We start from the raw sequence: 10,020 nt of genomic DNA, 5'->3' as shown, positions 1-10,020 counted from the left end.
TAATTAAGGGCATCTTTCTCTTTATTATCCTGATTTTGCGGAAGTTATTTCATCGTAGCTTGAACAGATGACAACCTATCCTATAGGATAAGAATGAATTAATTTGTATAATTTAATTCCTCTTGTAACTTCAAGTTCTTCATCCTTTTAGCATCATAATTTTCAAGTGCTACCTCAAGGTTCTTCTTCATACTCATATCCATGGATTACAGATTCAGGATCTTCCTCAAGCTGTTAGACTTCATCCATGGCACAAGCCTCTGATACCAATTGTTGGAATCCAAGAACACTGAGAGGGGGGGTAAATCAATGTTCTGTCAGAATGTTTAATTTTAACCTTATTATAACATGCATTCACCAATCGGTAAATTGGTACATATATAATTGAAAGAAGTAAAGCAATCAATGAACCAATCACACAAATAATCACCATAACACAAATAATTTATATGTGGAAAACCTCAAAGAGGAAAAGCCATGGTGGGATTTGTGACCCACAATATCAATCCACTAGCCATATGAAAATATATTACATAATATGGGGGCATGCACATGCAGGAAGGCTTACCACCTAGAGCACATTGCTCAACACAAAGGAGTCTCACTGACTATAGTCACTTTGAATAAGAAAACATAAGATTGAATGCATTTAATGCATCTGCTATGCCTGATTGAGTTCCGATTCAAGCTCTGATTGTCTCGATTTTGTAGCCTTAAACCCTTATCGAAATAATCTTCGCTATGTGAGTGCATCCAAAATCATCTACAAACCTAATACATGATCTTTGCATTACAAACATCATAATTTGCATCATACATCAAAATGATCTAGCAACTGACCTATATACCCTTACAATCCTTCATGACTCATGTTGGCTTACATAGCTATTACAAAATGATTATACATGTCGGCTCATTACATATATACGTAAATAACAAAATGAATTGTCTATTCCTAAATCTCCCAATGATGTTGGTACCCTGTATGTAAATCATGTCGGCCTCCAATGCTGGTACCCATAGATTCCTTCCTATTGGTGAAGATACATGTCAATGTCGATGAAGTGTCTATTGGTGAAGTACCAAAGCAAAGAATGAAGCTGGAACATGTTGCCATCAATGACAACATATGAAACCAATCAAATGAGTGTCAATTGCCAACAAGATTATCTATGTGCAAATAATGTTGTAATCATATGTAGAGGATTTGGTTGATCATAGGTGATTGAATTGGGTTTGTGTAAAAGTTTTAAGACCTCTGACATTGAGCTTAAGAGGAACTGTACTCAGGTATAGGAGATGTTATTCTAGCAGTTCAATCTTCTTTCTAGATTGTAGTCTGAAGTTTTTTGTAGCCAATGAGGCTCCTTTTGTGATGACCAGCGTGCTCTAGGTTGTTGGCCTTCCTGCATGTACAGGCTCCTTATATGTAATATTTATTCATCTGATCAGTGGATAGATCTTGTGGGTCTCCAAACCCACTGTGGTTTTTTACTCATTGAGGTTTTCCACATATAAATATGTGGTGTTATGGTGTTCATATTTGTGGTTGCATTATTACTTCTTGTTGTCTTCTTTTATGTATACTAGTTGTTAAGTTTTTGTTTTAATAAGGTTAAAATTAATCATTCCAACATAACACTAATTCAACCCCCCTCCCCCTCTTAGTGTTCTTGGATTCCAACAATTCATATCAGAGCCTAGTACCTAGGAATAAGTCTAACAACTTGGGGAAGATCCTGAATCTAGAATCTATAATATGAGTTTGAGGAAAGAAATTTAAGTGGCTCTTGAAGAATATGATGTTGAAAGGTTGAGGAACATGAAGTTGCAAGATGAGCTAAGATCTGTGAAGAAATTCATCTTTACTCTACAAGATAGGTTGTCATCTGCACAAGCCAAAAGGAAAGAAGTTTGTGATCAAATACAAAATCAAGATGATGGAGAAAAGAATTCTTTAAAGGAACTATGTCAAAATTTGATTCAGGAAAATGGTGTTATGAAGAATGAAATGTAAGTCCTAACCATGAGGATGTCCAGGGAGATTGAGGATCGGATGAAGAATAAAGAAAATATTGCCAAATCTCTGAAAGATACATTTGAAGAATCTATTAGGTTGGCACATGAGAATGATATATTGAGAATTGAATTGGGGGAATCTCATAACAATGAGCAAGAGTTGGAGAGAATGGTAACAGTTATAAGAAGTGATCTGGATGTTGTAAATGAATACAAAGACAAGTTCAAGGTCAGTTCTACAAACCTTGATGAATTATTGAAGAATCAAAGGAATAGTAGAGATACTAGAGGTCTTGGATTTGAGCATGGAGAAAGCTCTGATACTACAAATCAAGATGATACATCTAGTTAGAAGAACAATCAAGAGAATTCACCAATCAACCAGAATTAGAGGTCATCAGCAAGGAAACCTAATGCTCATAAATTTAATGGTAGATGCTTTATTTGCAATATGTTTGGTCATATGGAAAGTCAATGCAGAAATAGAATGAATCAGAACAATAATTCAAGTATCAGTCAGTGTTTCAATTGTAAAAAGTATGGTCGTAGGACAATAGATTGTAGAATGAATGTGAAATGTCATGCATGTGAAAAGTTTGGATATATGGCTAATCAATGTAGGTCAATGAATGGTCAAGGTTACAGCAATGAAATTAAAAAGAGCAATGTAACCTATTATGCATGCAAAAAAGTAGGACATATTGCTAAATTTTGCAAAATCTGATGAGAAGGGAAAGAAAAAGGTTGATGATATCTGAAACGAGCATGTGAAGTGGTGGATTACAAAATCTGGGGATCAATCAGCTAATCATATACCTTGATTACTCAACCGGTAGAGTAGAATGTTCCTGCACCAGTCGAAAACTCATCTGGTAACTAAGGCATTCACCTTAGGGGGAGGCAAATTGATGACAAATCTTGCATTGCCCTGGTAGTGGTCTAAAAGCCTATTTCAAATGTTGGAGTAGTCAGTTTGAAGGTTAACCAGCAAAGATTTGTTGGATCTTGGATCTAGTTTGGTTTACTAGTAACGAACTTTATGAGTTATGGTTTGGTCATACACCTACAGTTAAGTGCTTCAGAATCTTTGGTGGTAAATTCTATATCCAAAGAGATGATTCTATTGGAGAGTTTGATCCTAGATGTGATGAAATATTTCTTGGTTATTCAAGTGAAAGCAAAGCATATAGATGTTATAACAAAAGATTGCATAGAATTGTGGAGAATGAGCTATACAGAGGTCAAATCAGAACTTATGAGAGAGAAACACAAGTGGAAATGGTCATAGCTAAACTGGTAGCACTTGTACCAGAATAGAATGTTGAACCAGTTACCCTGACAGTATCAAAAAATTCAACAATAACTAAAGATTCGAGTAGGGAAACAAAAATTTATAAGACTCCTATGTATGTAAGATTGAATCATTTAGAAGATCATATCATTGTGAAGGTTGGCAACTGATGAGGTATGTTTAATTTCTCAAATTGAACCAGCATCAATAGTTGAAGCATGTAAGGATGAGTGTTGGATGAAAGATATGGAAGAGGAATTGGATTAGATAAAAAAAAACAACACCTGGACTTTAGTTCCCCGACCTAAAAATAAGAATGTTATTGGAACTAAATGGGTCTTTAGGAATAAATTAAATGAATATGGATAAGTTGTGAGGATCAAGACTAGATTGGTCTATAAAGGATATTCTCGGAAGGAAGTAATTGATTATGTTGAATCTTTTGCTCTGGTAGCTAGGATTTTTCAGATATTTTCAAGGAACAATTGAATATGGTTAATGGTATCCTAAAAATGATGACTTTATACTATGTGCATATACAGATACGGATTGGATTGGAGATATAGGTAACCAAAAAACACATCTGGTGGAGTTTTATTTCTTGGAAAGAAAATTGTTTTATGGATCAGCAAGATTTGGTCATGTACTTCTTTATCTACTACTGAAGTTGAGTATGTTGTTGCTACTAACTTTATAAAAGTTCTATGGATGAAGCAAACATTGAAGGATATAAGAGTAGATTGTAATGAACCGGTAGTTATTCACTGTGATAACTCTGTTGCTATTGACATATCAAAGAATTTGGTATTTCATTATAAGACAAAGCACATATCAATCAAGTATAAATTTTTTGAAGGAGAAGGTGGAAGTAAATGAAGTCAGATTGGTTTAAGTGAACACTAAATAGAATATTGTGGATATCTTCACTAAACCTTTGCCCAAGGGATCATTTGAGTATTTTAGAGACAGATTGGGGGTCTTTGCCCCTTTGGTAAAGACAAGTGATGTTTATTGGCATTAGTCCAGTATGCATTATCAAAACTATTATTCATTTTGGATTGATGAGATGGTGCTACTACTCAGGGGGAGTAGTTAGTTGTGTGGTTCAAAGGTTTTATAGTTTTTATTTAATGTTTATGTCAGATTCATAGTATTGATGTCAAAGGGGGAGAGATATACATGTGAAAAATAAAGCTTAACAGAGATATTAGTCAAAGGGGGAGGAACAAAATTTTAGATTGGTTGTATCCCGTTGAGGGAGTTTGGTTCAAGTCTATGGATGGTTAATTGGTACAGAGATAATTGGTTCACAACTTCATTGATATATCATTTAGGGGAGATTGTTGGATGTCTTCCATTGGGGGAGAATTGTTTGGAATTTTATTGGAACTTGGATATTTTTCACATTTAGTATTGGCATCAATGCCAAAGGGGGAGATTGTTGGCAATTTGGAGGAACTGATTATTTCTTGCATTGATGTTTTTCATTGATGTCAACACTAGCTTATTTGGTTATCTACTGGATTCCGGTAGAGTGGTTGGACTTTGATGATGATCGGTATATTTATCTCTGGTATATTCTGATTGGTGGAATTGGTTTAGTTTAGTCATTCATGTGGTTCATATGTGTGTCACATTTACTTGGTTTAGGATTTGGTGATCAAGAAGCTATCATATGTTCTAGTAAGCCTTTTGGTTACCAGTAAGGGTTTTATCGGCAATGCTTCGTTGAAGATCTTTTGATGAATTCGATAAGTGGTTTTGGTGTGTCTTCTAGAAGGTTTTCTAGATGCTGATGGTTATCGTGTTTGTGTCTCAGTTGATTGGTGGTATTTCATTTGTCTTATGGTGACCTATTTTAGGTCCGGTCTTATTTTGCTAGGTTATAGACCGGCTTATGTAACATGTTGGTGGATTCTCCCGATACATTACCAATTGGATTCATTATTTGGATAATGTTGTTTCGGTCTTAGGCCGACTTGGTTTATCATTGGTTTGTAGATTTATGTAATAAATTTATTGTACTATATTTTAGGTGGCTGACCTAATTGTTTATGTCCCGGGTTGGTATAAATATGATGTAAGATCTTTTTGTAGATCATAGATAGGAATTATCATTATGGGATTATTTGTGTGTGAATAATGTTGTAATTATATGTTGAGGATTTGGTCAATCATAGGTGATCGATTTGGGTTTGTGTAAGAGGTTTAAGACCTCCAACATTGAGTTTAACTAGAAACATACTCAGGCATAGGAGATGTTATTCTAGCAGTTCAATCTTCTTTCTGGATTATAGTTAGAAGATTTATGTAGTCAGTGAGGCTCCTTTTGTGATGAGAATTGCGCTCTAGGTTGTTGGCCTTCCTCCATGTTCAGGCCCCTTATATATAATATTTATTCATCTGATTAGTGGATAGATATTGTGGGTCTCCAATCCCACCATGGTTTTTCCTCATTGAGATTTTCCACGTATAAATCTATGGTGTTATGGTGTTCATCTTTGTGGTTGCATTATTACTTCTTGTTATCTTCTTTTATGTATACTAGTTGTTAAGTTTTTGTGTTAATAAGGTTAAAATTAATCATTCTGGTAGAGCACTGATTCACCCCCCCTCTCAGTGTTCTTGGATTCCAATAGATAATGAAGACCTTATGCTTGTTTTTTCAATTTTCTGTTATCTTCGCTTATTCTTGCCTTATACAAATGAGAGGATTAAATCCCTTTTTATACTTGCCTAGGAGGATTAATTTCTCATCTCACCAAAGGCCAACATAGGGGAAATTAGATCTGGAAGAGAAAATTAGGTCCAAGGGTCAGATGGACCCATTTTAGGGCCACCCAAAGAGGGAGGATAGGGGCACCACATCCCTATTCAAGGGGGATAGGGGTGCCATGCTCCTATCCTGCCCTATTTTGGGGCTTAGACAAGGTCACAAGATGACACAAAGGCTGAAATGGGAGTAGATTTGGAAGAATGATGCAAAAAGGGGTCCCAATTGAGTTGGGAGATGCAATCACCAAGGTGATGGCCTAAAACATAGTCAAAATTGCAAGGGTCACAATTTTATGATGCTACATTTATCCCCCACATTAGTGAGAGTATGGCTTATGCCAATACTATAGGTAAAGTATAAGAAAGAAAGAGATGAAGATGAGAAATATGGAGCAGGATCACAAGGAGTATAAGATGTCACTAATCTCAAGGAACCAAGCCCCCAATCTTAGGATCTTAATTCATTCAAACATATGTAAGTGCACACAAAAAGGCACACAACAAAAGCTAATATCTTAAGACCTCAATTTAACTAGCCAAAGAGATGAAAAATATCTCAATCAACTAATATCATTCTTGAAACATAAAATGTCATCTCATGAACACATATAATCGCATAAAAGAGAAAAGATGACAACATCCATAAACCATCAATAATAAAACTATGGGTTCATGAGATGAAGAAGAGAGAACATGAATACACACTTTGGTGATCCATGAGAAGAAAGGTGAACAAAAGGAACCATTGACATCTCGCCCCTAGAACTAGGTGATATATGTAAAAAAATAGGACATGGAAAACTAGCCCCTAGATTATGTCTAGGTGATCCATGTAAGGGAGGGGAGTGAGAACACCGTTAGTTCCACCCAACCTCGTGCGCATGTGTGCAAGTGAGGTTTGAAGCACCTCATAGGAGTCTAAGCCCTAGTATGCTACAACCTATACAAGATGTATAGTACAAATGTCAAGAAAGGTGTGACATCTTGCTCTAAGAGACTATGCTCTAGTTTCGAGAATAATCACCCTACATAAGAGAAAAGTGGTGGCATCTCACTCTAAGAGACTACCCTCTGGTTCCAATAATATCCCACTGTATAAGAGAAAATTCATGACATCTCTCTCTAAGAGGTTGCCCTCTGGTTCCAAGAATGACTCATTGTATAAGAGATTCAATGCACAAGAGAAATATAATACAAAAGGAGTAGTGTGGGTGCCCCCCCTTAAGATGTCAACATAGTTTAATGTTGACTGTTGGCAATATTGCATTATAACAGACAATGAAAGATTGTTGGCATTTCATAAGGATATTGAGAAGGTTGTTGATGATTATGGATATAACTGATTAAGGATGTTTACTGTCTTGATATTATTATTTTGTCATTGATGTCAAGAAATTGATTTTCTAATTCAGTATGATGTTGCCATATCTTGAGAAGTATGATTTGAAGATTATAAAGATGTTGGTAAAAGACACAGGAAAGAATATGATGAATAAGGGGATGAATAAGGTATTCAATGGGCAACTAGTACCGAGTTAGACAATGATGAGATCATGATGTTTTAGATTGTTTTAACATCGTACATATGTTGTAAATTGTAAAGGTTAATACTATACTATGTTATCAAGCAAAGAACCTCGTCGGTAAACCCTAATGTTATCCCTATCAGTTAATGAAGGCAGAATGTCTACCAAGTGAAAGTTAGTAATTACCGAGTTGTTACCAAGTTGTAACCGAGCTATAACAAAATGCATTAAATGTTTGCATGCATTATTTAATGAAGGAAGCTGATGAGCTGGAACTAATTGAATGATTGGTATGCCATTAATATAGTTTGTTAATGAATCTAAGGAAATAGAAAGTCAGCATGAAGATCTACAATGCAGATTGAACTGCAATACCCTGGCACAAGTTCCAAGAAATATATGCAAGTTCCTAGGCGGGGTAAAATGTTTTCAGATCGAAAGATGCATTGAACCTAGACAAGATCAAAGATTTGATGGCTATGATTGGTAATGGGAAACGTGATCAAGGAGATTAAGCAGTTACCTAATTGTTTATAAATAGGAAACTATTGATAAACAATGTATGCGGGCAAGTGTATGCACAGGGATGCTACATAGTGATTACCAAGCACAAAAGCTTGAAGACATGTTTGAATAACAAAGTATAGAAGCCCAACAGAAAACCTATTTTAATCTACAATACAACCTTTAAAAAATCAAGTACCGGTAAAGCACATATAGATGTTGGTAGGATCAGATACCGGTAAACAATACAGCTTAACAATTAACTAGATAATCAATGTAAAGCAACCATACCACATAACACCATGATTTGTACATGGAAAACCTAAAAAGGGAAAAGCCATAGTGGGAAGCCTACCCACAGTCAGATGATACTTCTGCATGAATTATTTGATACAATGAGGGGCCTGCACTTACAAGAAGGCACACTGACCAGAGTATACTGCTCATTACAAAAGAGTCTCACTAACTATAGAGAGGTTACAACCGTCTCAAGATAAATGGACAACAATCCAATAGAGTGAACTACCAAAAATAACATCTATCGTGCCTGATTACAATCCTGGTTAAGCTCAATGTCAGAGGACTAAATCCTCTTCTGAATCCAATTCGATCACCAATGATCGACCAAATCCTCTGCCTGAATGAAATTATAATATTCACACATTACATTCCTTGACCATGACCTTTCTTATAACCATGATACTCTGCAAAGAGTTTTTACCTCTCATTTATACAAACTCTAAGGCCTAAACCAATTAGGTCGGCCCCCTAAAAGATATTACAATAAGATCATTACACAATTCCATGTTACAATGATATGCCATGTCGGCTTAAGACCAAAACAATAATAACAAATCCATAAATTCTCTCGAAGCATCCCGGTAATGTGTAGAGTACATCTTAGCATGATACCAGTCCATAACCTAGATAGGTACCAGACCTATTTTGGGCCCACCACACCAAATCAATGTCTTCAAATAGTTGAAGCACAATCATGGAACATCTTCAGCATCCTGAAATCAATGAAGAAGTTGCACCAACACCAATTATGCATCTTGTCATGATTCCTCAATGAAAGCTCTGTCAGTAAAACCTTAAACCAGTGTTGGTAAGGGTTTACCAGAGTGTATGATAGCATTTGATAACCAAGCCAATACCAACTAACCAAAACATGCTCATGAAGCATAGAACACATGAAATTAAACATACTTCACTAATCCAAACATGTCAGAAGTGTCCAATAGATAGTCTCTTCTGTCAGTAACACTAGATCTTCTATCGATAACCAAAACCTATTTGTCAATAACCAATCATAATAGCTAGTGTTGACATCAATGACAAAACATCAATGCAACACATAATCAATTCATCCATAATTACAACAATCTCCTCCTTTGGCATTAATGGCAACACTAAATGTGAAAAACATCTAAGTACCAAGAAGTGCCAAACAAGTCTCCCCCTATGGAAGAAAACCAACAATCTCTTGACTAACAAGAGCTCTCCCCCTATGAATGATATCTTTGTAAGGTTTTGAATGATTTTTGGCATTACTATCACTCCCCCTTTGACATCAATGCCAGAAATCTGAAAAAAATATCAAAGCAAAAACCTCTGAATCTCAAAGCTGACTACTCCCCCTGAGTAGTAGCACCACTCATCAGTGCCAGAATGAATAATGTCTCTGATAATGCATGTCACACTAATGACAAACTTCATCAATCAACTCTCTATCGAAGGGGCAAAAACCCCTAACCCATCTCTCAAATACTCAAATGATTCCTTAGACAGTGGTTTAGTGAATATATTTGCAATCTATTCTTTAGTGTTCACTCAAACCAATTTGACTTCCTTTGCTTCTACCTTTTCCTTCAAAAAGTTATACTTGATGAATACTAAGAGGGG

Source organism: Cryptomeria japonica, chromosome 2 (assembly GCF_030272615.1).
Source record: "Cryptomeria japonica chromosome 2, Sugi_1.0, whole genome shotgun sequence".
In the NCBI taxonomy this organism is placed as follows: domain Eukaryota; kingdom Viridiplantae; phylum Streptophyta; class Pinopsida; order Cupressales; family Cupressaceae; genus Cryptomeria; species Cryptomeria japonica.
The sequence above is the reverse complement of the archived record's forward strand: the minus strand, read 5'-3'. Positions refer to the sequence as shown.